Consider the following 26,851-nt stretch of genomic DNA (forward strand, 5'->3'; position numbering starts at 1 on the left):
GAATCAGTCAGTCAGTCAGTCAGTCAGTCAGGACAAGCTATTTTATATATATAGATTACAAGGCCCATCCGATTTTCGGCAGAATGTTGTTATACCTATTCCCAAGAAAGCCGGTGCCAGGTGGCAGGTGTGAAAACTACCGCACCATTAGTTTAGTATCTCATGCCTGCAAGATTTTAACACTTATTATTTACAGAAGAAGAATGGAAAAACAAGTTGAAGCTGAGTTGGGAGAAGATCAATTTGGCTTCAGAGGAAATGTAGGGACACGTGAAGCAATCCTGACTTTACGTCTGATCTTAGAGGATCAAATCAAAAAGGACAAGCCCACGTACATGGCATTCGTAGATCTGGAAAATGCATTCGATAATGTTGATTGGACCAAGCTATTTATGATTCTGAAGATGATAGGGATCAGATACTGAGAACGAAGAATTATCTACAATCTGTATAAAAATCAGTCTGCAGTGATAAGAATCGAGGGCTTTGAAAAAGAAGCAGCAATCCAGAAGGGAGTGAGGCAAGGCTGCAGTTTGTCCTCCCCCCCCTCCTTTTCAATGTTTACATAGAACAGGCAGTAAGGAAAATCAAAGATAAATTTGAAAAGGGAATCACAGCCCAAGGAGAGGAAATCAAAACCTTGAGATTTGCCGATGATATTGTTATTTTATCTGCGACTGCAGAAGATCTCTAGAAGTTGCTGAATGGTATGGATGAAGTCTTGGGTAAGGAGTACCAGATGAAAATAAATAAGTCCAAAACAAAAGTAATGGAATGCAGTTGAACAAAGGCAGGTGATGTAGGAAACAGTAGATTAGGAAATGAAGTCTTAAAGGAAGTAGATGAATATTGTTACTTGGGTAGTAAAATAACTAACGATGGCAGAAGGAGGACATAAAATGCAGACTAGCACAAGCAAGGAAGAGCTTTCTTAAGAAATGAAATTTGCTCACTTCAAACATTGATATCGGAATCAGAAAGATGTTTTTGAAGACTTTCGTGTGGAGCGTGGCATTGTATGGAAGTGAAATATGGACGATAACTAGCTCAGAAAGAAAGAGAATCGAAGCTTTTGAAATGTGGTGTTACAGAAGAATGCTGAAGGTGAGATGAATAAATCGAATCACGAATGAAGAGATACTGAATCGAATTGGTGTGAGGAGATCGATTTGGTTAATTTGACGAGAAGAAGAGATAGAATGATAGGACACATCTTAAGACACCCAGGACTTGTTCAGTTGGTTTTTGAAGGAAGTGTAGGTGGTAAGAACGTGAATATGACAAGCAGATTAGAGCAGATGTAGGATGCAATAGTTACGTAGAAATGAAAAGGTTAACACAGGATAGGGCGGCATGGAAGGCTGCATCAAACCAGTCTATGGACTGATGACTCAAACACACAGATTACAAGGGAAAATATGATGATTTGATTTGATAAGTAGCGCACATAATTATCATCGCTTGAGATACTGCTTTTAGCCAAGGTCACCAGCGCAGTCGGAGAGATGACGCGTCACAACCAGCATTTCCGGTCTAGACTTCGCAACGAATGGTTGTGCTCAGCTAAATCGTTACGAAAGTAGAAAGCCTAATTACTTTGTCTAAGGTAAGTGTTACTATATTGCTTCCTACATGAACTAATATTATCTTTAACATTTAGAATATTAGTATGTTAGTATATTAGCACATACAGTACAGTGTAAGTCAGACGAGGACAGCATGCAGTTCTGTGACGTCACCTCACTCCGCTCGAACTCCTCGCAGTACACTTACTCGGGAGTTTGTGTAATGTAGACAGCACTTGCTAGAGGGAGAAAGGGTATATTGTTTTTATTTCTTTATACCATTCTCTCTACGTCATACCGACACAGATAGGTCTTATGGGGAACGGTAGAATAGGAAAGGGCTACGAGCCTGAAGGAAGGGACCATGGCTATAGCTGCTTAAGTGCGGCCAGTATCCAGTATTCGGGAGATAGTGGGTTCAAACTCCACTGTAGGCAGCTCTGATTATGGTTTTGCTTGGCGTTAAAACAGGAAACCTCCGCATATCATCTTCAGGGCCATATTACGCAGCCACTCGCAGACGAGTTAATGATACAAGTTATTTTCTACATATTCGAACCCTTAACTATTTGATTTAGAGAATATTGTCCACCTATTATAAATAATTTCGTGGTTTTTAAATTTTATATTTTTAATCAATCAGGATGCTAAACGAGCTAGAACATGAAAACGAGGGTAGTACAAATCATTGTCTTTTTCAAATTTCACATATAGTTTAGAATAAAAACTAAACATGAAATAACAGACTAATAATCAGAGTAATACAAATTGAATGCTAGTTCACATACATTACTTGTCGGCAACGTAGGTATACAAAAACTATTATCACCGAGCTCGATAGCTACAGTAGAACGGTAGAATAGGAAAGGGCTACGAGCCTGAAGGAAGGGACCATGGCCATAGCTGCTTAAGTGTGGCCAGTATCCAGTATTCCGTAGATAGTGGGTTCGAACCCCAGTGTCGGCAGCCTTGAATATGGTTTCCCGTGGTATCCCGTTTTCACGCCAGACAATTGCTGCGGCTGTTCCTTAATTAATGTCACGCCTGTTCCTTCCTACTCTTAGCCCTTTCCTCTCCAATCGTGGCCATAAGATCTATCTGAGTCGGCGCGACGTAAAGCAACTCGTCAAAAATAATAATAGTAGGCCTATTTTGCTTTTGTCTTAATCAGACTTTTAGTTACTTCTATAGGTTCATTAAAGTTTTTTATCACGAATCCCCAGCATTTGGCTGGTATGAAAATGGGAAACCACGGAAAACCATCTTAAGAATTACCGACAGTGGGATACGAACCCACTACCCCCCGAACGCGAACTGACGGCTACGAGAACCAAAAGTGTAGCCACTCACTTGGTGAATGAATGTTATTAGAATGTTAAACATTATATATAAACACTTTTTGTACCACAGTACTTGTGTTGGGTTTTGAATGATGTAAGTAATGACGGTATATTTGTCGAGTATCGTATTAGGAATCTGTTCACTAAAATTTTCGCTTACATTGCTATGACTTGTCCGACTCGTTGGCTGAATGGTCAGCATACTGGCCTTCGGTTCAGAGGGCCCCGAGTTCGATTCCCGGCCGGGTCGGGGTTTTTAATAGTTTCTGATTAATTCTTTTGGCTCGGGGATTGGGTGTTTGTGTCCGTCCCAACACTTTCATATTCAGACAACGCACTACACTACCAACCACCACAGAAACACGCAATAGTGACTACATATTTCCATATAGGGTTGGCGTCAGGAAGGGCATCCGGCTGTAAACAGGGCCATATTTACATGTGCGACATAGTTCGCACGCGCGACTCCACAGGGTGTGGGAAAAGCGGTAGGGAAAAAATAAGATATTGCCACGACTTAAGAGCCTCCATAGCTCGGGCTGAGCGACAGCGCGCCGACCTCTCACCTCTGGGTAACGTGGTTCAAATCCCGGTCACTCCATTAGGGTTGGGCACTATGTCCCTGTTTCGGCACAAGGTGCCGGTGCACAGTTATGTTCCGCTGTTCCAGAACACCGAGTGTCAATTGTTCCGAAACATTCTCAAGCGAGCCGGAGACACTGACTCGCTGTCCCATCAGAAGCGCCACTATGCACTGCCCTTCGCCTACTAGCTGAACTGTGCAGCGGGCGTACGGGACGCGGGACTGTAACTGCGCAGTGTAGAGAGAACTTCGAGAGGCAACATTACATGCTCCGCGCCAGTGGGAACTGGGAGTGTGCCCGTACGGAACGTGCTGTGTGGTGTGTGCCTGTGTGTAGTTATGGCCATGGTCCAGCATAAAGCTGCAGGGAACGTGAACGAACAGTCGGAACACTGAAATTCGCGCCCAATAATCACGTTAAAGGCTGCTTTTAGGTTAAGATTTTTCCGGTCAATATAAAATACACATAACACGGTTACAATGGCAGTGCAGGTGTTTAAAAGTAACCAATTCAAGAATATTTTCACCAGTTGAATGTATTGGCCTGTATTGTGAGTAATTAGTGAGTAATTAATATCTCGAAAATTTCCCTCAACACTTTCTCGGGGATTGACGTTAAACATTAATTTGGACTTTAAGGAAACTTTTAAGCCCAAGAAAAATATGGGTCGTCGCTTTGGAATTAAAAATATAACTGGATGAATACATTGTTGTGCTTTCGTGCTGTTAGGCCGGGCGCACATTGAGAAGCAGTTGGCCGCAGAGCAGGGAAGAGCAGAGCAGAACAGCGCGAAGCTTACGAAATTGCGAAGTGGACGTGAGCGCACATTGCCACGCAGGGTCTCGTCGGTTTTCAGAAATAACATGTTTTCTTTAGACTCTGTGATACTGGGGCATCCAGTATAAAGAGGCTCTTTTTTCTTTTTCTTCAAGCATTCGCGATTCCCCTTGTGCAATTTCCCTTGTGCTGATGGCAACGCGGTTATTCAGTTTAAGACAATCGCAATAAAAACAACCACCTTCGCCAGTTTACAAGACTGAACAATATTTCTATGTTACCGATGTTCGGCGTTCATATGGACTAAGCAAAGAAAATTCATGATTATTTTTTTATATTTTTACGTCGCACCGACACAGATAGGTCTTATGGCAACAATGGAATAGGAAAGGGCTAGGAATGGGAAGGAAGCGACCGAGGCCTTAATTAAGGTACAGCCCCCCCAGCATTAGCCTGGTGTGAAAATGGGAAACCACGGAAAACTATCTTCACGGTTGCCGACAGTGGGGTTCGAACCCCCTATCTCCCGAATGCAAGCTCATAGCAAGGCGATCCTAACCGCACGGCCAACTTGCATGGTAAATTTATTAATAGGATCACAGTGGGGGAGAGGGAAAAATATGTATTTACAAATGTACTGCTAGATTTTCATCTAGTTGTCACAAGACACAAGATACTAAAATCAATCAACATTGACAATCTGTTGTCAACGCGTTTGCATTTATATTTGACAAGACATGATAAATGATTTTCCGTATTTATCTCTTCACATAAATGTGATGATGGATGACGGCGACGGAGTCGGCGATTATGCTCTCCATAATCAGCATTAGATCTTTGTCTTAAATTCTATATGTTGCGAGAACTTTTGTCACGGATTGTTTCATAGATATATGAGGATTACATTCTTTTGTTTGCTGTTTGTTTAACGTCGCACTAACATATCGAAGGTTTTCGGCGACGGAAGAAGGGTGGAAGATTGGGAAGGTAGCGGGCGTGGCCTTAATTAAGGTACAGCCCCAGCTTTTGCCTAGTGTGAAAATAGGAAACCACGGGGGCGACAGTGGGGTTCGAACCCACTATCTCCCGAATGTAAGCTCACAGAGGCGCGACCCTAACCGCACGGCCACTTGCTCGGTGGATTACATTTTAGGCCTTTCTCTAAACTACCTTATTACGCAGCGTGAATAAAATGATTTATAGCCTAGACTGTAGTGCCTTATTCCCCGAATTTACATACCGATTTTCATTACAAATTCTGTTCAGCCATTTTCTCACGAACATACATACATACATACATACATACATACATACATACATACATACATACATACATACATACATACATACATACATACATACATACATACATACATACATACTGCATTGCAGTCCACATGATTCACATAGTACCTACAAAACATGGTGAGACTGAATGGCTGTGGTAATTTTCTCCTCCATTTCTTAACTAACTGCGTGACACGTGCGGAGGAAACTGTGTTTCGAAGACTGCGCGTGGTAGGCGGAAGTAGGTGCAGACCGGCCTGCTCTGCTCTGTCCTGCCCTGTCTGTCAACTTGCGATGGTGCAATGATTTGTGTGGATTACAAAAATCTGCTCTGCGCTGCACTGCTTTAGCTGCTTCGCCTGCGTCCCAATGTGCGCCCCGCCTTATGCTCTCTGCTCTTCGAATTCCTTCCCTCTCAACTTCCATTTACTTTCTTCAATATCTCGAAAATTTCCCTCAACACTTTCTCGGGGATTGACGTTAAAAATTAATTTGGACTTTAAGGAAACTTTTAAGCCCAAGAAAAATACGGGTCATCGCTTTGGAATTAAAGATATAACTGGATGATAAAATGTTGACACTCCAACACAGGGCGGCACACAGCCGGTATCGACAGGCAGACACAGCCAAGGCCAACTAATCTATCTAGTGCGGCCTTGACACAGCACGTTCGGTTCAGGCACATTCCAGCTGAAGCGGAGCATGTCCTGTTGTCTCTCAAAGTTCTCTCTAGGACGCAGTTACAGTCCTGTATCCTGTGTCCCGTGTCTCGGCACTCTGTACCGAAACACTCCGCCTCAAGTTCCTAATGTTGCGGAACAAGTGAATGTTCCGGTCTGCCCAACCCTACCCTCCATGTGAGATTTGTGCTGGACAAAGAGGAGATGGGACAGGTTCTTCTCCGGATACTCCGGGTTTCCCTGTCATCTTTCATTCCAGCGACACTCTCCATTTACATTTAATTTCAACTGTCAGTCATGAATCATTGCCGCAAAGGAGTGCGGCAGGCTTCGGCAGCCGGAACAATTCCTATCTTCGGCGCTAGATGGAGGCTTAATTTATTCAATTCTTGACCCGGTCAAATGACTGGAAACAGGCTGAGGATATTAATTACTACGACTTAAATTATTTATTACCTTGCACATGAAAATGCTCCATGAATATTTAATAACGAATTCCTAAGGGCAATTTTTTTATCATTCGCACATTTTTGAACTAGGTGTTTATTGATGTAGTCCAAATATAATACGAATAGCTCTATTTTGTCAAGTCAGCAATAGTTTCATACTACAGTACATTTATTGTTATAAGATCAAAAGACAAATGTCATTTGTATAAAAACTTCCTTCGGCTTGTCTTTCTTTCTTTCTTTCTTTCTTTCTTTCTTTCTTTCTTTCTTTCTTAATCTGTTTACCTTCCATGGTTGGTTTTTCCTTCGGACTCAGCGAGGGATCCCACCTCTACTGCCTCAAGGGCAGAGTCCTGGAGCGTCAGACATTGGGTCGGCGGATACAACTGGGAAGAGGACCAGTACCTCGCCCAGGCGTACTCACCTGCTATGCTGAACAGGGGCTTTCTAGGGGTTGGGAGGATAGGAATAGATAGACAAGGAGGAGAGAAGGAAGCGGCCGTGGCCTAAAGTTAGGTAACATCCCGGCATTTGCCTGGAGGAGAAGTGGGAAACTACGAAAAAGCACTTCGAGGATGGCTGAGGAGAGAATCGAACCCCCTTCTACTCAGTTGACCTCCAAGGCTGAGTGGACCCCGTTCCAGCCTTCGTACCACTTTTCAAATTTCGTGGCAGGGCCTCCGGAGGTGGCAGCTAATCACACCAACCACTACACTACAGAGGCGGACATTCCGTCAGCTTGTACTAGTTATTTGTAGGGTAGCTGGAGCCTCACAGACTTATTTTTTAGTCTGGGATTTAAAACCGGATGCCTTTCCTGACGCTACGTGATTCTGGGTATGAAAATCTCGACCCAGGATCGACCGGAATTTGAACCTTTGGCCTTCTGCGTGGAAAGGCAGCAGCTAAGCCACTGAGCTTATCACATGCCCAACGAATGTCATTTGTATAGACAAGAAAAACAAAGGGTCAAAGACGGATCCTTGGGAACACCACAAACAACACTGACGAGGGAACACATACATGTGTTACACTCGGATTCGGTTGAAATTTGGTAGGAATATTCGTGGGAGACAGTAGAATGCTACGGTGAAAACTGCATGTGTCCAGCGCAAGTTTAAACGTCAAAATTGAACAAATAAATAGTCTTAAAATAATTATAAGTGCCGCGGGAGTATCGGGCTGTGGCGGAGAGGTAGGGAGGAGTGAAGCAGCGGACGTGAACCAACCGGGCTGCGTCGAGATGCGCCAGCAGCCAGGCAGCGTATAGTTAGCGCGTTCCCCTTAACTTCCCGATCACATGTGCAAAATGTAAATATGAAAACAGCACATGAAAGAAGTATACAAAGGACGACGTTTAAACAACGATGCCAATAAGATTTGAAAAATTAAAACGAGTAACAAGAACTCGGGCGTCTCAAGTACGCACTTACCCTTCTTTTTTTCTTTCTTTTTTTCACAGATATCAATATTTTTGCGATATAGGTTACAATAAAAATTTGTCGGTAGTTACTTGCTTTGATGTATCACCGACTTTGAATAATGGGATCACCATAGTCAGATTGCATAGTTTTTTACAAGTTGTTTTACGTCACGCGTAGTCAGATAGGTCTTATGGCGGCGATGGGATGGGAAAGGGGGAGAAGTAGGAAGGAAGTAGCCGTGGGCTTAATTGAGGTACAGCCCCAGCATTTGCCGGCTGTTAAAATGGAAAACCACGGAAAACTATCTCCAAGGCTGTCGATAGAGTGGTTAGAACTCACTATATCCCGAATGCAAGCTCACAGCTGCGCGACCCTTACCGCACGGCCAACTCGCTTGGTGTTGCACTGTTTAGGAGAAGCTCCCAATGTAAAGGAGAGGTCGAAGAAATCATCCATTGATGGTGGTTCCACACTTGATAAATATATCGCTTGTGAGGCCATCTTTTGTTATATCTATCCTCTTACCGAGCTCGATAGCTGCAGTCGCTTAAGCGGCCAGTATCCAGTATTCGGGGGATAGTGGGTTAACCCCACTGTCAGCAGCCCTGAATATTGTTTTCCGTGGTTTCCCATTTTTATACCAGACAAATGCTGGGGATGTATCTTAATTAAGGCCACGGCCGCTTCCTTCCCACTCCTAACCTTTTCCCGTCCTATCGTCGCCATAAGACCTATCTATGTCGGTGCGACGTAAAGCAACTTAAAAAAAGTTTATCCTATTACAGACAAGGATGCACCACGCTCTGTATATCGGCGATATATTTGTACTTTGAAGAGATAAAAGGACACTCCTATTGGTTTAAAGTGATATACAGTATAGTTTAGGGTGCCCGTAGAACTTACATCAGCGGTGGGCACTGGACAGAGAGAAATGGAGGAAGCTCATCAAATACAGCGAATCTGTATAAAGACAGGACACGCTGGAAGATGAATAATTTAAGTCGCTTATCTTAGAGATATTCACGATTATTGAAAATGGTGTTGTGTCAAATAGTTATTACGAAATGGTACGCCTGTGTCTTACGGTAGCAGAAGTCTTAAGGCAACGGTCTCACATTCTACGGGCACGACTTTGAAACCCGTTACCTACGAATGTGTTTATCTTTAATCCTTATTTTTGTTTCACAAGTTGATTTTCTCATGCGCCTCTGTGCTGTAGTGGTTAGTGTGATTAGCTGCCACCTCCGGAGCCCCGAATTCAATTCCCGGCTCTGCCACGAAATTTTAAATGTCTCACGAGGGCTGGAACGAGGTCCACTCAGCCTCGGGTGGTCAACTGAGTAGAGGGGGTTTCTATTCCCTCCTTAGCCATCCTCGAAGTGGTTTTCCATGGTTTCTCACTTCTCCTGAAGGCAAATGCCGGGATGGTACCTAACTTAAGGCCATGGCCGCTTCCTTTCCTTTTCCTTGTTTATCCCTTCACATCTTTCCATCCCGCCCAGGCCCCTGTTCAGAATAGCAGGTGAAGCCGCCTGGGTGAGGTACTGGTCCTCCTTCTCAGCTGTATCCCCCGACGGAAAGTTTCACGCTTCAGGACACTGCCCTTGAGGCCCTAGAAATGTGATCCCTCGCTGAGTCTGAGGAAAAAACCAACCCTGGAGGGTAAATGGTTTAAGAAACACGGAAAGAAATAAAGGAAGAAAATTCATTTTTTTATTTTTATAGTACTTATCAACTTTAAGGAAAGCTCTTTTATTATTATCAACCGAAAATTGAACAGTATAAAATGAAAGCAACGAAACAACCGTGTATGTAGTTACTCTATGGAACGGATCACTTTATTTTACGAATATTATCAAACAGTAGGTTACATTATTATGTTATGCAAAAAAAATTATACTGTGAATTTTTTAAGTAGTCCGCGTCTGTGGTGTAGTTGTTAGCGTGATTAGCTACTACCCCTGAAGGCCCAGGTTCGATTACCGGCTCTGCACCGAAATTTGAAAAGTTGTACGAGGGCTGGAACGGAGCCCACTCAGCCTAGGGGAGGTCAACTGAGTAGAGGACGGTTCAATTCCCACTTCAGCCATCCTCGAAGTGGTTTTCCGTGGTTTCCCACTTCTCCAGATAAATGCCGGGATGGTACCTAACTTAAGGCCACGGCGGCGTCTTCACTCTTCCTTGTCTATCCCTTCCGTTCATCCCATCCCCTCACAAGGCCCCTGTTCAGCACAGCAAGTGAGGACAACTGGGGGAGGTACTGGTCCTTCTGCCCAATTTTATTCCCTGACCGAAAGTCTCAAGCTCCAGGACACTGCCATTGAGGCGGTAGAGGTGGGATCCCTCGCTTAATCCGAGGGAAAAGTCAACCCTGTGGGGTAAACTGATTAAGAAAGAAAGAAAGAAAGAAAGAAAGAAAGAATTTTTTTTTTTTTTTTAAGTTTTCGAGCCAGTGTAAGTCTCTAATGCAACTTTTGTGAAATATGTTACTTGTATTTATTTACCCTAAGTAGCTTTTATTTATTGCACATGGTGGGGGCAATATCTATACTTTGTTTTGTTTTATATCTGCCAAAATGGTGAATGTCCTTTTATTTCTCTTCATAAGTATCATGAAGGTCGAGCCTTTAATTTGATTATTTAATACTGTCAAAATTAGAAAACAGTAAACTACATACATTATCTAAAGCAACAACGATGACATACATACATACATACATACATACATACATACATACATACATACATACATACATACATACATACATACATACATACATACATACATCTTCATAATAGACCGTTATGCCTTTCAGCGTTCAGTCTGCAAGCCTCTGTGAATTTACTAAACGTCGCCACAATCCACTATTTGCAACTAGTGCTGTGGCCTCATTTAGTTCTACATCCCTTATCTTTAAATCGTTAGAAACTGAGTCTAACTATCATCATATTGGTCTCCCTCTACTTCTCTTACCCTCCATTACAATGTCCATTATTTTCCTAGGTAACTTATCCTCCTCCATTCACTCCACACGATCCCATGACCGAAGCTGCTTTATGAGTACAGCTTCATCCATCGACTTCCTTCCTAACTTAGCCTTTAACTCCTCATTCCGAGTAGTCTCCTGCCATTGTTCCCGCCTGTTTGTACCAGCAATCATTCTCGCCACCTTCATGTCTGTTACTTCTAACTCATGAATAAGATATCCTGAGTCCACCCAGCTTTCGCTCCCGTAAAGGAAAGTTGGTCTGAGATCAGACCGATGAAAAGATAGTTTCGTCCGGGAGCTGACTTCCTTCTTACAGAATACTGTTAATCACAACTGCAAACCCAATACAGTCACGAGCGAGACATCGGGAAGTGCGGACGTGTGAGTGAGCTGAGGTGTGCAATATGGGAATAACGCTACAGCAATACAGGCTAAGAATTGGAAGATGGCATGGTGCAAGGTCGTGTCGGAAGGAAGATGGAGCTGAGAGAGGGAGAGAAATGAGTGGTCATAGAGCACTGCTGGAGATTATGTTGTGTGCGACGGTTATTGCGACGCTGCTGGTGGTAGTAGGTATAGAAAAGAACCCGGGTCCAAACCAGGGACCCTTCGGTTGGGAGGAGCTTGAAGAGATCAAGAGAGTGTTGAAAGAAGCGAGCAAAGGAAAAGAAATAAAGGAAATGATGCAGGAACACCGGGCAACCCAAATGAAGGAGATGAAGGACTTAAAAATTTTTATAAAAGAAGAAATTGGAGGGGTAAATTACAAGTTAGCGGAATGAAATGAAATGGCGTATGGCTTTCAGTGCCGGAAGTGTCCGAGGACAAGTTCGGCTCGCCTGGTGCAGGTCTTTTGAGCTACTCCCGTAGGCGACCTGCGTGTCGTGATGAGGATGAAATTATAATGAAGACGGCACATACACCCAGCCCCCGTGTCAGCGAAATTAACCAATTATGGTTAAAATTCCCGACCCTGCCGGAATCGAACTCGGGGCCCCTGTGACCAAAGGCCAGCACGCTAACCATTTAGCTACGGAGCCGGACTAGTTAGCGGAGATAGAAGATGAGGTAGAGAGCTTGAAAAAGAAGGTGTTGGTACTGGAAGAGGAACTGAAAACAATGATGAGGGAAGTGAGGTTAGCGAGGAACGAATCACCAAGAAAAAATTTGTTTGTGTATGGTGTACCTGAGGAAGCAACAGAGTCAAAAGTGGAGTTAGTATTGAAAGTGGTGGACATAGTTTCGAATAAAATGAAGATAAATTTCTTTGGAGTGGATATAGATGACATATATATAGAGTAGGAAGGAACAAGGGACATAGGCCGGTGAAGTTAAGATTAATTTCAACCCTGATGGCCGATATAATTCTGAGGAATGCTGGAAATTTGAAAGGATCGAAGATTTATTTGAAGGCCGAGACAGAGGAAGAAGACAGGATGCGGCTGGATGTCTATAAGCGGCATATGTGGCGTGCTAGAGCTCAGGGATTGCGAGCCAAGATAGTGGGGAGGTGCTTGGTGACTTCAGGCAGAAATTGGTCGCGATCGTGGGCACAAGAGGAACTGCTGAGGATGGAAAAATGCGAGGAAGAAATGAGTTGCAGAAATCGAGAGCAGGGCGACATCAGTGCGGAGAAGGAAGAGAGAAGACGAGACTGCAGTGTCAGCGGTCAGGTGGCGGAGACAGCAGAGTCCTTGGTGAGTCAGAACAACCCAGGAAGGAGTGAATCAACAAGTAGGACACTAGACCGAAATGAAGTGAGTATAGGTAGTGAAGAGGTGATGGGGAAAGGAGTCAGGGTAGTGACTCAACCTCCCAGAATAGGTGAAATGCAGAAAGAAACCTGTAGAGAAATCAGGCGTTGAATAAAGGGAGATCGTTAAGTTTAAAAGATTTATGGGGAGGGAAAAAAGGCTCTGGCACGGAAAAGGGGAAGGATGGGGGGAGAAGAAAGGGAGGGAAGGGGAAAGGGTTGGGGAGGTGCCAAAAGGAAGAATTACGAGAAGTAAGGAGGAAAGTGGTGAAACGCAGAAGAATAGGGAGGGAGGGGAGGAAATTAACTAGAGATGGTGATAGGGGTGCTGAATATTGGGAGGTTGATGGGGAAGTTAGGAAATAGGGAAATTGTGGATTTAGTGAAAGATTTTGAGATAATTGCTCTAGTGGAGACGTGGTTAGGGAAAGGGGTTGAAATTACATGGGACGGTTATAGAGTAGTTAACGTGTTAAGGAAAAAATAGGGAAGAGGGACCGAAACCCAGGGGGCATAGTAGGTTTAATAAGAAATGAGGTAGCTGAATGGGAGGAGACGTTACAGACTAGGGTAGAAGGGGTAGTGTGGCTGAGAGTAAAAATGGGGAAGGGAGCAGCGGAAGCAATTTGTCTTGCCCTGCTCTATAACCATCCGAGCGATTCAGTTTATGCAAATAAAAAATTTTTGACGAACTAATTGAAGAAATAAACCCAATTAAAGGGAAGTATGTAGAAGATGAGATGATCTTATTGGGGGATTGGAATGCGAGAGTGAGCAATAGGGTACCGGTGTACGGGAATGAAGTGAAATTAGACGAGAAACTGCAAAGAAAGAGCAAGGATAATGGTGTAAATAGTTATGGAGAAAGGTTATTAGAGTTATGTGCTATAGAAAATGTATTCATTTTAAATGGGTGGATGAAGGGGGATAGTATGGAAGATTTGACGTTTATTACAACAAATGGAGTGAGTGTATTGGATAGAGGAATAAGCTCAGAGATAGCGTTAAGGAGAATAATAAGCTTTGAGGTGTTAGAATGTGGGTTAATGGAACATATGCCTATCAAAATAAAATTGAGAACTTTGGCTGTTGATGAGAAGGGAAAGATGGAGGAAAGCAGGGAGAGATATAGGAATGGAGGATGGAAGTATGTATGGGATGATAATACTAAAGAGAAATTGGGACAGCATTTGAAAGAGGAGGGAGATATATTAAGGGTAGGAATTGAAAGGGCGGCAGAAGGGAATGATATGGATAGCGTGTTAAAATTAATAAAACACCCTGTATGGAGGGTGGGGAAGAAAATGAGGAGAAGGGTAGAGGAAAAAAAAGAACAAGATGAATGGATGGTTTGATGAAGACTGCAGGAGAAAACGTGAGGTTGAAATGAGAGCCCTAGCGGAGTTTAGGAAGGAGGGGGAGCAAGAAAAAAGGAAGGAATATTGTAATTTGAGAAGGGAATGTAAGGAGGTATTGAATGAGAAGAAAAGGGGATGGAAGGAGGCGGAAGCTGAAAAAATAAATAGATATTCTAGAGAGAAGAAATTTGAGAGGATATGGGAATCAATAAACAAGATTAGAAGAACGAAACCGGTGGGGAACGGGGATAAAATAGGAGAAAACGAGTGGGTTAGGCATTTTAAAAGGCTTTTATAAGGGGAGGGGAAATTGGGTAGAGGAAAGACAAGTCATATATAGGAAGGGAATTGGAAGTAGTAATTCCAATATTGGATGGGGAGATAACAAGGCAGGAGGTAATTCGAGTATTAAAACATGCTAGGCCTAAGGCTGCAGGAGGGGTGAACGGTATTTCCAATAGTGTATGGAAGGAGGTGGGGGCAAATAAACCGATGTTGAGGGGGATTGTGAAATTCTTTAATAGGTGCTGGAAACGGGGAAATTTCCGAGAGAATGGAGGAAGTGGGTATTATGCCCTATTTTAAAAAATAAAGGAGCTAGTAGCGATCCTAACAACTATAGAGGAATTACACTACTAGACGCGTTGTCGAAGGTGTACACAGGGGTTTTGGTGAATAGGATAACAAATTGGGCGGAACAGTACGGTAGGATATTTGAGTTTCAAAATGGATTTGGGAAAGAAAGGAATACAGTCGATAATGTTTGGATTCTGGACACTTTGATTACAAAGTATGTGAGGATAGCGGGGCGTAAATTATATGGAGCAGCGATCGACTTAGAAAAAGCCTTCGATACAGTCAGTAGAAATGCGCTATTTTTGAGATTAAGGGAGGTTGGAATGTCGAAGAAAATGAGGGTGGCAATAGAAGCAATTTATGAGGAAGTGTTTGTGATGATTAAATTGCAGGATGGAAGGATGAGTAGGTGTTTTTAATCGAAGAGCGGGGTGAGACAGGGGTGTAAGCTATCCCCGATACAATAATATTTTAGAGGGTCATGGAGGAGAGGCTTGGATAGGGAAAACGGAGGTTCCGGGGTTGCAATTCGCGGACGACCTATTGATTTTGGCTTTGACGGCAAGGTGGTTGCAAAAAGGGTTGGACAAGGTGGTTGCATATACTAGGAAGTGGTCTCTCAGAGTAAATCTAAGAAAGACTCAGATAATGGTGTGTAGGAAGAGGGGTGGGAGAAAGAATAGGGAAGTTTGGAGGCTAGATCAGGAAGAAATTAAACCAGGGGAAAAATTGAGTGTCTAGGGGTAATAATTAGTAAGAATGGTTCTTGGAAAAATCAGTGTAAGAGGGCAAAATTTGAAGGAAGAGGAGCGTTTGCGGCAGTGGGGGTATTAGAAAAGAAATATCCAGAAGTTAAATATAAAATAGAGAAAACGGTGTTTAAATCACTGATAATGGGCAAAATGCTATTTGGGGTTGAAGTATTGCCCCCATTTTTCCCGAGCTAAGCCCAGCCATCGAGCGAGAGATCCCAAGGTGGACCGTTCGATCGTTGGCTATCACTTTCTAGAGGCATTTAAGGGGAGTTAAGGATTGATGACCAAGCAGGATAAAAAGAAATGTTAAAACAACACTCTGACATTTATTCACATAAGCAAACAATAAATAAAATACTCTTGCTGATATGTTTTATAACATAGAACTTCCATAATATTGTATCTCTTCCTCGATTTAGAGTAACACGTGTTCTTAATCTCCAGCCTTACTGTGCTGTAATGAAAACCAAAGAAAAATTAGGCCTCTTGCCTTTCCAAATCAAACATTTGATTGAAATAATTTAAATAAATTAACATATAAGTTCGTAAAATAATTAACAACTGTCTTGCTAACGAGGGTTTTACAATAAATGTGTTCAAAGCTTTACCAATTCAAAGTAGTCTCAACACGTGGTTTTAAGATGTACTCAACTGAATTTATCATTTACAGTATTTAATATTAGTCAATGACACCAACATGAACTTCAGTAGAAAATGAAAATTGATTCCAAAAATTCTCAAAATTAATTAATTATTATTCTGATTATTATTATTATTATTATTATTATTATTATTATTAATTTCTCATCATTTAATTCACCTATGTTTCATTGTCACACGATAGTGTTCTCATTAATTTTCACTGCATCATTTACCTAATGATCGTCATTACCATTTCAGAATAATTATGTTCAATTAATTATTAATTACTTGATTTCACAATAACTCAAAGTAATCATGTGGCTAACGAACTTCTACTTCTGATCCTTGTACTGCATTTCCATTCAAATTAATCTTAAAATATTTCAAAGTTCAACTATAAATGTGTCAGAAATTTACGTTACCAACGTGTGAGCTAGTTAAATAAATTTTATTTACAAATCGAGTGCCTTCGTAAAATAACGAGATGATCTTTCCTTTTAAATCTCGCTAATGAAGAAAATAAATACTTTTCTAGTCTTCCTCGACTTAAGTTGATCAAACTTTCCCTTAAGGGCATGAAAATTACTTCTTAAGGCAACACACAACGATGAGTGTAATCTGCGTCGCAGCAAGTGCACGACCAGATCAAAATTAAATGGGACCAACATGATACAAGAAAAATATACATATTTACATACACACACACACACATTCACACTAGGAAACACGTCTTTTATATACATTATTTACATCGAATCCTGTTTTGGCAAGTTTATTCATGATTTTTACGAGTGGTCAGGACACGTAATATCTAGCAGAAATAATCTGTGTACTGAAATTATCCTTCATTAATGGTGGCTAGTGATCGAAGTCATGGGTATCACTTGGTAGAAACACATTTCACATATCAATGTAAGTTCATCTAACTCTTGAAATTACAATGGAAGATTCTAGTAAAATCCATAAGCACTACCATCGTTTGGGCTACAGGTTGAAATTATCGCGAGCGTGAGCCTTAATCGTATTATTTTTATTCCCTACCTGTGAAATACACTCGCAACACGTGCTCCAATAATTATAATCTATCTTGCGCTCCCAATACACAAGAATTAGTCAAATATCACCATTAAATCATCAATTGCTCAATTATACGTCAAGTATCCCTCAGGATTGGTCATATTCCAGACCCTTCATGAACAGAGCACATTCAATCTCACATATAAGGACTCTACAGTAATTTTATGGCTCACGAGCGTTTAATAGCTGTTTTACCCGATCTTTAGTCAATATTATTATTATTTAAGTGATTATTACATCTACTGATCCTCGTGGAATATCGTAAAATTAGATAACTTCATCATAAATACAACAAGTGATCTTGAAAGACACTAGGTTCGACCCTATTCACTCAAAATGTACACGCAAATTTCAGTCCAGTAACTTTCAACATTGCAAGGAAAGTAGATTTATCGTGTGGTCAGTGATTATTAAATATAAAGCCCCTAAGCATGGAAAATCATTCAAAGACAACCTACATGTCTACTCTAATAGATTCAAAATTTCATTCACACGTACCTAGTCTACCACGACACCTTAAGAAGTGGAAAAATGAAATATTTCTAACTACAACAAACTAATAGATCTACGACTTAAAGAAGAAAGACCTCTAGTTGTACAAAAGGTAAGACAGATAAATTAAATTAAAAGGGTACTCAAGTTTTAGATGGAGTTCGATTCCCGTCGACAGTCAATTATTCCAGCATTTTCCTCCGGTCAGTCTCCTTCCAATTACCAGATACGCCTCACATTTTAAAGCTCCATGGAGGCTCTGTAGCAGGTGTCCCTCGATGAAGTTGTGTTGTCGGTGGTTGTGGAATTGTCCATCTTGAGGTGTTCAACTTTTAAGACGACTTCTTCAGAATTCCGGTCACAAGCTGTAACTGAGATGACAAGATTAAGTATTTTGCACAAGCACACGTCGAATATTAATAGCTCGTCTACACAGTCACACTTAACTTGGTTCTTAAGACGTTTTTATTCCATAGGAATTCACTAATTCTCGCTAAATTCTGGCAAAAGGGGCGTTGACTTGAACTGGAAATTACTTCTCCACGTGGTCCGATAACGTAGTTTCCACACAGCAGCACAGCGAAGAATATTCAGGGTAAGATAAGGATATTCAGAGAGAGCGATTTACTCGAAACAAGGCCTTTTTATCTTATCAGCCTGGGAGGTGTGATCTTCAACGAGAACGGTAATTGGCTGATGGTCTCATTTAATTGTCTCAGACTATTCCAGGTGTGAGTTGCGCGCGTGCGGCGGTAGTCACGTAGTCACACGTCCATGGAGGCTCTGTAGCAGGTGTCCCTCGATGAAGTTGTGTTGTCGGTGGTTGTGGAATTGTCCATCTTGAGGTGTTCAACTTTTAAGACGACTTCTTCAGAATTCCGGTCACAAGCTGTAACTGAGATGACAAGATTAAGTATGAACTACGTTATCGGACCACGTGGAGAAGTAATTTCCAGTTCAAGTCAACGCCCGTTTTGCCAGAATTTAGCGAGAATTAGTGAATTCCTATGGAATAAAAACGTCTTAAGAACCAAGTTAAGTGTGACTGTGTAGACGAGCTATTAATATTCGACGTGTAGTCACCTTGGCACAGTCCTGGCATGTATCACCCCTCTGAACGACGAAAAAAACTCGTTCTTAGCTCGCCACTACTCCCCAAATGACACGCTGCAGCTCCAAGCAGACAATAAAACTTTTACTTTCTACTTGTTGAAAATATTCACAATATCGCCAATTTTAACGGGGACATCATGGGGAATGGAGGAGGGAAGGGGTGAATTAAATCAGGTGGTGGCGAAATTTGGTAAGATCATAATGGGCCTCCTGAAGTGTACAGCCAATGCCGGTGCCAGATTAGTCTGTAAAGAATCGATGGAGGTTGAAATAGCTAAGAGGGTGTTCAAGTATTGGAACAGATTGGAGGAAGGGAAGGGTGGGGCATTAGTACAAGAAGCGTTTAGTTTTCAGAAAGGTATGACGAATGAAGGTTACTGGGTGAATAAGTGCAAAAAATGGTTACAACAGATTGGATTGGGGGTATATGCAGAGGTCTGGGGGGAGGGAGGTAGGAATAAATGGGTATGGGAAGGATAAAGGGAAGACTACTAGATATTGACCGACAGAGCTTAATAGGGGAATGTAGAGAGGGAGTCTCTTTATCAGTATTAAATAAATTGGTGGAAGTAATAAACCCGAAAACGGAGTTTGAGGGTAGAAGGGATAAGAGAGGTTTGTATTGGTGGGTGTTGGGAGTTCCGTGAAACAGGGGATGGGTAGGTAGTGAGAATAGTGAGAGATGTGTGCTAGGTGGAGAGAGGTGGGAGGGCCTACATATTTTCAGTCAATGCCGAGCTTCGGAGGAGATAAAGATTAAACTACTAAGTAAGAAGGGGCTGGATACGGTAGGGGAAAGCTATAAGATGACATCTTGGTTATGTAGAGAGTGGGAGAAAGGAAAGAATATAGCGAAATTCTTAAATGTGGTCAGAGCTAGATTTATAAAGAAACTGAGGGAATGACAGGAGTTGTACAGATAATGTGGTTCATGCCGAGGGAGGAAGGGGGAAGGCATTTTGCTCAGAGGAGTGGATATCCGCCCTGAGCAGATGGGGGAAGGGTATCGGGGTGACCATGATATCAGAAGAGGGGGCTGTAGTGTTAGGGGAAGGGGGGAGAGCACCTTACCTTGTGGAAAGGTGATCCACCCGGGGCAAGTTTTTGGGAAGTAGACCGAGGTGTAGTAGGATGGGAGGATGTGGTAGATTCATGACTTGAGGAATACGAGAGTAGATGTGTTCATGAGAAGAGTTGGTAATAAGGGAAAGCCTAAAAAATTAGGTGGAGTTGAGAAAAGGGCAGGTGAGTAGGCTCTGAGGTTAGTGTAAATATAAGAAGCTAGTGTATTGTTTAAGTTTTTCGTGGATGGTTGAAATGACGCTTAGGTGGGAGCTAAAAAAAAGATATAGTGAGAAGACTGAGTGAACTAATTGATTTGGGATGGAGAAATGTCTGTGTTTAAATGAGGTGCAAAAAAAAATGATCAAGTGTATTTGTGTGAGGAGGAAGGATAAAGAAAGTGTTGTAATATTAATTTAGGTAGATTAAGTGGGACTGTAGTTAAGGAGAAAATGTTGGCAGTATGGAAATTATGAAAGAGGTCATATTAAAAGAAGTTGTTGTTGTTGTAGATGCCTTGATGAGGGTTGTAAAATGATGGATTCTTGATGTTTATGCCCTAAGATTAATAAGATGGAAGAGCTGGGATAAGTCTAACGGTTTGATGTGTGTAAGTGTGGTGCTATAGATTGAGAAGACTGAGTGAACTATCGGACTTGGAATGGAAACTGTTTGTCTGTGTGTAAGTGAGGTGTGGAAAAAAGTGTTAAATTGTTTTAGGTGTGCTGTTGAGGGATGCTAAATGGTGGTTAGTTGATGTTTAAGTCTTAAGTTTAATAAGGTGAGATGTAGTGAGTGGGAGTAGTGCGAGTGAGGAGAGGATGACATATCAAGGCAAGAGGGAGGGATAGGGACTTGATCCATCCCAAAGAATTTAGGCTTGAGCATGTCTGCACGGGAAGAAAAAGGAGAGGGAAGGTAGTGCGCTGACAATGGGACAGAGTAGGCGTGACGTACATAGCGGAAGTGTGTGGCAGGCCATGTGTTGGGTCTGGTTTCCGCCAAGCTGGCTTGTCACACATGGTAGGGAAGGAATACAGTGTCAGCAAATGTAGGTGAAATATGAGATCAGTTCTCACGTGGCAAGGCTGGTGGCTGCGGTCAACGGGTTGGTGGGCATGTATTCCATACCAGGGCTGACGCAGCGACCAGTCTACTAATTTTTTTAGGTGGTAGGTAGGAGTAGGGGAATAGGGTAGTTTGTAGTGCGGTGGCTTCCTGCACGTATGCTGGCTATCCGCGTACGTGTGGGAGGACACAGTAGATGCAGAGGCAGATAATTTAGTTAAGTAGTTTTAGGAGAGATGTAGTGCCTATTGTTGGTTTGTTTTTTGTTTCGCTCTGTCTGTCTTTATTACCTGTAAGCCGATGGTGCACACTAGGGTGGGTAATAAAGATATGTATGTATGTATGTATGTATGTATGTATGTATGTATGTATGTATGTATGTATGTATGTATGTATGTATGTATGTATGTATGTATGTATGTATGTATGTATGCATGTATGTATGTATGCATGTAAACTCACTACCTTGATTCAATCTCTCTTTCTATACTACCATCCTGGGAGAACACACATCCTAAATACTTGAAATTATCTGCCTGTTCCAGCTTTGTATCACCAATCTGACATTCACTTCTGTTGAATTTCTCACCTATCGACATTAATTTAGCCTTCGAGAGGCTAATTTTCATACCATACTCATTGTACCTATTTTCAAGTAACAAGATATTAGACTGCAGGCTTTCGGCACATTCTGCCATTAAGACCAAGTCGTCAGCATAGGCCAGACAGCTTACTACATTTCAACCTAACTGAATCCCTCCCTGCCACTTAATACCTTTCAGCAGATGATCCATGTAAACTACGAATAACAAAAGTGAAAGATTACAGCCTTGTCTAACTAGTCATTCTTCCATCAGTTCTCACTGCAGCCCAATTTTCAACATAAATGCCTTTGATTGACTTTGTCATAAAATATGGAGGTATTTTAAACAATGTTACTGTCTCGTATCATAAGGCATAATAAAAGGAATACACAAACATTTTTGTAAATTTAGTGCATTAATAATAATAATACATATTTCATTAATATTACATATTTCACTTATATGTATTGTATGTTTATGTACATAATTCGCACCTTGAAATCCGGGCCTTATTGATGGCGTTTGGTCGAATTCCTCCCAGTCGACGGATGTCACAGATACGATAATATTCGCCGTCATTTCCTGCAGTTTTATTAACGAAATGTCACCCGTAATGTTCTGCTCCGTACGGTTCTTTTGATTTTAACCCAGATCAGCTTCATAGCACTGAGTTCAAATATGCTTGAAGGAGGCAAGTGTAGAAACGTGTGCCCTTGCAATTTCAATCATTCATCGAACCGATTTACATTTTTTTTTTTAATTTAGATTTTTGAATATTTGGATCAGTTCAAAAAGCTGGAATGTCTTCATTCCTTTTAAAACCTTCATTTTGTTCTCCTTTAACCACTTCAGTATATCACTTTTAACAGCATACCAAGAGGGTGCTTTGTTTTTTCAGTACTGTGGTAAGCCGCATTGCCAACTGTTATGACACTTTTGGAGGGGAGATTAGGGAAGAGTTTTTCATTCACACACTTATGAAAAATTACCCCATTCATCTGTCCACGATACATTCCTGCGGCCTTTCCTTCTCTAAAAGTTAAATTTTTCTCCATCCATAAACCCAGTCTTAGAATCAGCATGGTTAACTATCAGTCTATTTGAAGAGCTTCTATTGGTTGTAACTTCTAGAATACTCTCACTCTGCCAACATTAATTAAATGTGATGTTATTATCTACCCAAGGTTCATCGGCGTAAATGATATTCTTGTTCTGAGAACGGTAACTTCTCATGCTTCTTCAATAATTATCTCGCCAATATTGTGGCTCTCGATTGGTATTTTCCTGTTACTGCCGCATCTCTTCCTTATGGACACCGGATCATGCAACAAATTTCTTACTGTGTGCACTTTACACGGAAAGTTAATATTCCTTTTAATTACCGTCAGCAGTTTAGGTGCTGTAGGTGCAGTTCTCTGCACTAAACAGTAGTTTCAGACGCCTCGTACGACTCTTCTCTCGAAGTCATCAAAATGAAACTTGTGTTGATACGCTTCTTTCTACCTGGAGTGCTCAGTGAAGACTTATAGCAGAAAAAGTGCTTTCTTTCGGATGGTTGAAATCGTTCAAAATAACAGCCTTCAGGTTACTCTCTTTTACTAAGTACTTGAATTTTCTTTGTCTAGCTTCCTTATAACACTGCTTAATGATGGTCTCGATCACTTCTCTAGTTTCCCTATCAATCGTATTTCCCCTCTTGCGTACGACAAACATTGGAATGTCCTTACAAAATAGTTACGAAGGAAACAAAGAGCAACAACATTGACAAAGGATAGATAACAAAAACTGAGATAAGAACGTGACGAACGCAGAACAAGGCAATGGCAACGAATGAAGGGAAGTCTGGCCGTTCCAGACGGCTCGCGTTTGCAAGCCATTGTATGCTCTCTGTCGCACAGTCGTTCGTAGAGTTTGCACACACAAACGCAGTTCATATATTTTTTTTTTTACAACTTGCTTTACGTCGCACCGACACAGGCAGGTCTTTTTGCGACAATGGGATAGGCAAGGGCGTGGCCTTAGTTAAGCTACAACCCCCAGCATTTGCCTGGTGTGAAAATGGGAAACCACGGAAACCCATCTTCAGGGCTGCCGACAGTGGGTTTCGAACCCACTATCTCCCAGTTGCATTTTCTGTTTCATCTCCCAAACCTCACACATGAAGAATTTTTATTTCCTAGCTTTGAACACAACACTTCACCATTTTACGACCAGAAACACATACATAAATGCTCTGTGCGAATGCACAAATTTCACGTTCGTTTCACATAGTCCCTTCACAGGCCCAGTAGACAGCGTACAATTTGTTCTGCACAAATTGACTACTATGTGAACACCGTGGAAAGAGAAGATGAACTTGTACCAAGAATACAGGCAGCTTTCCAGGTCGTTTGCGACACACTACAATCCTGAACAGAGTCCATAGGTCACTTCTACACCGTTATGAATTGTGTGTCGAAGTAGGAGGGGGCGGGGTGGGGCGGCACATTGAACATTAATTAAATCAAACCATTGAGCGCATTGTTTCCTCCCTCAGTATTTCATTCCTTTTAAAATGTAGACAGATGTAGTGAGTGGACGAATACACAATCGTGGGGTGGCAGTGTTGCATCTTCGAACATTTTAAATAATAAAGAAGTTACTGCGACCAACAGACGAGAGGAGAAACGATCTGATGCAATCCTTGACTGACAAGTGTGTGTTAATTACTGTACTGTGTGCTCTTGTACTGTGTGTGCTTTTACGGTTGTTTAATAAACGAACTGTGGACAATCCTGTGCGAGTCAAACCAGGAAACTTGTGCATACAAGCATCTCTGTCTCCATCAGACACCCCACTTCCCCTCCCTCCCTTTCTCTTTCCTGAAGCATGGCTGTGGCTTGTGCTCTTGCATAGCAAATACGGCGAGTTCGTCAATTTGAATCGCGCGCCCGGAAGTAACAAAGTAGCCTCATTTTTTTCGAAAATAAAAAAATGTTCTCCACCAATCCGATTGCACCATTGTTCTTCACATAAAAGGAAGAACATCCCTGATGTTTTTGTCGGTATAGTTCTGATATACTCTGTATAGTACAGCCAAACCCGTGAAACTGACCACCTCTGTAAAATGACCGACCAACCGACCGACCGACCGACCAACCAACCAACCAACCGACCGACCGACCGACCGACCGACCGACCGACCGACCGACCGACCGACCGACCGACCGACCGACCGACCGACCGACCGACCGACCGACCGACCGACCGACCGACCGACCGACCGACCGACCGACCGACCGACCGACCGACCGACCGACCGACCAACCAACTGGCACGTAATGAACTCCTGCGGAACAAAAATAAGCAGCTTGGCGTCTCTGAAAAACCGTAAAAGGAGTTAGTGAGACGTGAAATCATTAACACTATTATTAGTTCCCCGAAGTGGGGTAGGCGGCCGTCAGCTGAACGAGCAGATCTTGGGGCCAGAGGATATAAAAAGGTATTTAGTATTTGATTTTTAAATTTGAAAGTTATTTTTGTACACACGTAAAAGTGTGTTAACAGACAAAATGACAATAATATTACAAGATAAGGGACATTTGGAATTTTTATCAGTAATACTATTAATCACGTATGATAGTTAATAACAATAAAATAAAAACATAATGTATGAACGTCTGCTCATTATTTCCGTTTCTTGATACGGGGTCGGGGATTAGGTGAGATGAAATGATATTACAGACTATCGATTTCATGTCCGTATCGATATGATTATCTAAGAATTGTTTAGCCCCCTAATCGATACGTTTATTTGCCTTTTTTTTTTTTTTTTGTTAAGAATGAAGCCATACTGTTTAGTGTCGACTTAGTTAAATGTGTTTTTGACAGACTGAAAAGTTTTTGTTGCATTTATTTGCCTTTGAAAATTTTATAAAATCATTCATATTACATGTTTCGGCTGCTTCGCAAACATCATCAACTACATTCACTTATGCTTGGCTACAAAAAGTGAAAGTGTGCACAATATATTTTTTTCATAACAGACTTGATCTCTTCTAATGAAAAGCTTATAACTTTGTCTAATGGGGGAAGGGGGATGGTGGTGGTGCTGGTGGTGGTGGTGGTGGTGGGGGAGGTTGTGGGAGGGGAGGAATCCTTAAAATGTGTCATTAAAAACTTATGCTTAACTAAAATACTATTAAAATATTTGTTCAGCTTCCAATTTAAAATATAAAAATATCTTTTTAAGTCTCTGTTTTGCTTCTGCTCAAAAGCGTGAAAGTTACTGAAAATGCCTGGAAGTGAAAATAGGCAACCACAGAAAACCATTCACAGAACAGCAGATGGTGGGGCCTGAACCTACTCGGCTACTCCGCATGGTAATAATAATAATAATAATAATAATAATAATAATAATAATAATAATAATAATAATAATAATAATAATAATAATAATAATTGTACCGGGCGGTACACCTCCACGCCGCGAATTCAAATATTGCGCCAGTTGAAATCCCCCTACAGGAGGAAGCCTGAACTTTAATAATCTGTATGAAATCAAAAGTTTCTCGGAAGATGTCTCTACTGTAAATTTTGAAGTGTTCTGAACTATGCCTGTTTCGATTTGTATTTGTTTGCTCTGTAGTAACAAGTGTGAACATTCTCTTCTAGATGGCACTACTTAAGAACTACAATTGTGCACCCTAGTGCGAAGTGAAGGAACTTTTTTTTGAAGAAATTTGGTATTCATAAGTTTGTTCTTTGTTAAATTTCTTTCAGTCATTGTTTGGGTTGGCAGTATAACCCTTCTCTTTCCGCCAGTTTTGAATTTGACCAATGGGTAATTTCTGTAATTAATTTTCCTCCAATCATAGCTTTCTTCCTCAGGTTTCCATGTGTAATTCGTTGTCTACCAATAAAGTTGAAGGGGTGAGTCTTTTTCATTCTTGAAAGGTCTCGAATTTTCCACGAGGGTATAAAAACTGCTGATTTTTTTGGTCTCGGGGCCACTTCAGTTAGTAACATCTTTCACAGTGTGTGAACATATATAGCAGGGGGCGGGAAGCGCCTCTTTCTCCAAGCAGCGGTTCATCTACAAGGCAATGGCCTGTTAACATCTTTATGTCTTGCTAGCTCAGCAGTTTTAACCCGCGGGGGAAGGTTCGAATCCTTTTTAATGTAAACCTTACTGCATTCATGTAAATTAGCCGCAAGTTGGGATAGAGAGTGCTTAACCATCTCGAACTCCCTTTCATTTTGAATTTGAGGTGACTATGTTTTCGTAACCATTTTT

The 26,851-nt window shown here is 41.7% G+C and overlaps 1 protein-coding gene across 1 annotated transcript in view; it reads left to right on the forward strand.

The window, feature by feature from the left end:
- Positions 1–1,539: 1,539 nt before the first annotated feature.
- The window catches only part of LOC136879324 (uncharacterized), a 154,899-nt gene continuing 129,587 nt past the window's right edge, over positions 1,540–26,851 (forward strand). Inside the window, exon 1 of the mRNA XM_068228972.1 lies at positions 1,540–1,606. The gene's annotated coding sequence lies outside the window, so the exon portion shown is untranslated. The remainder of the gene's footprint in view (positions 1,607–26,851) is intronic.

Source organism: Anabrus simplex, chromosome 8 (assembly GCF_040414725.1).
Source record: "Anabrus simplex isolate iqAnaSimp1 chromosome 8, ASM4041472v1, whole genome shotgun sequence".
Taxonomy (NCBI): domain Eukaryota; kingdom Metazoa; phylum Arthropoda; class Insecta; order Orthoptera; family Tettigoniidae; genus Anabrus; species Anabrus simplex.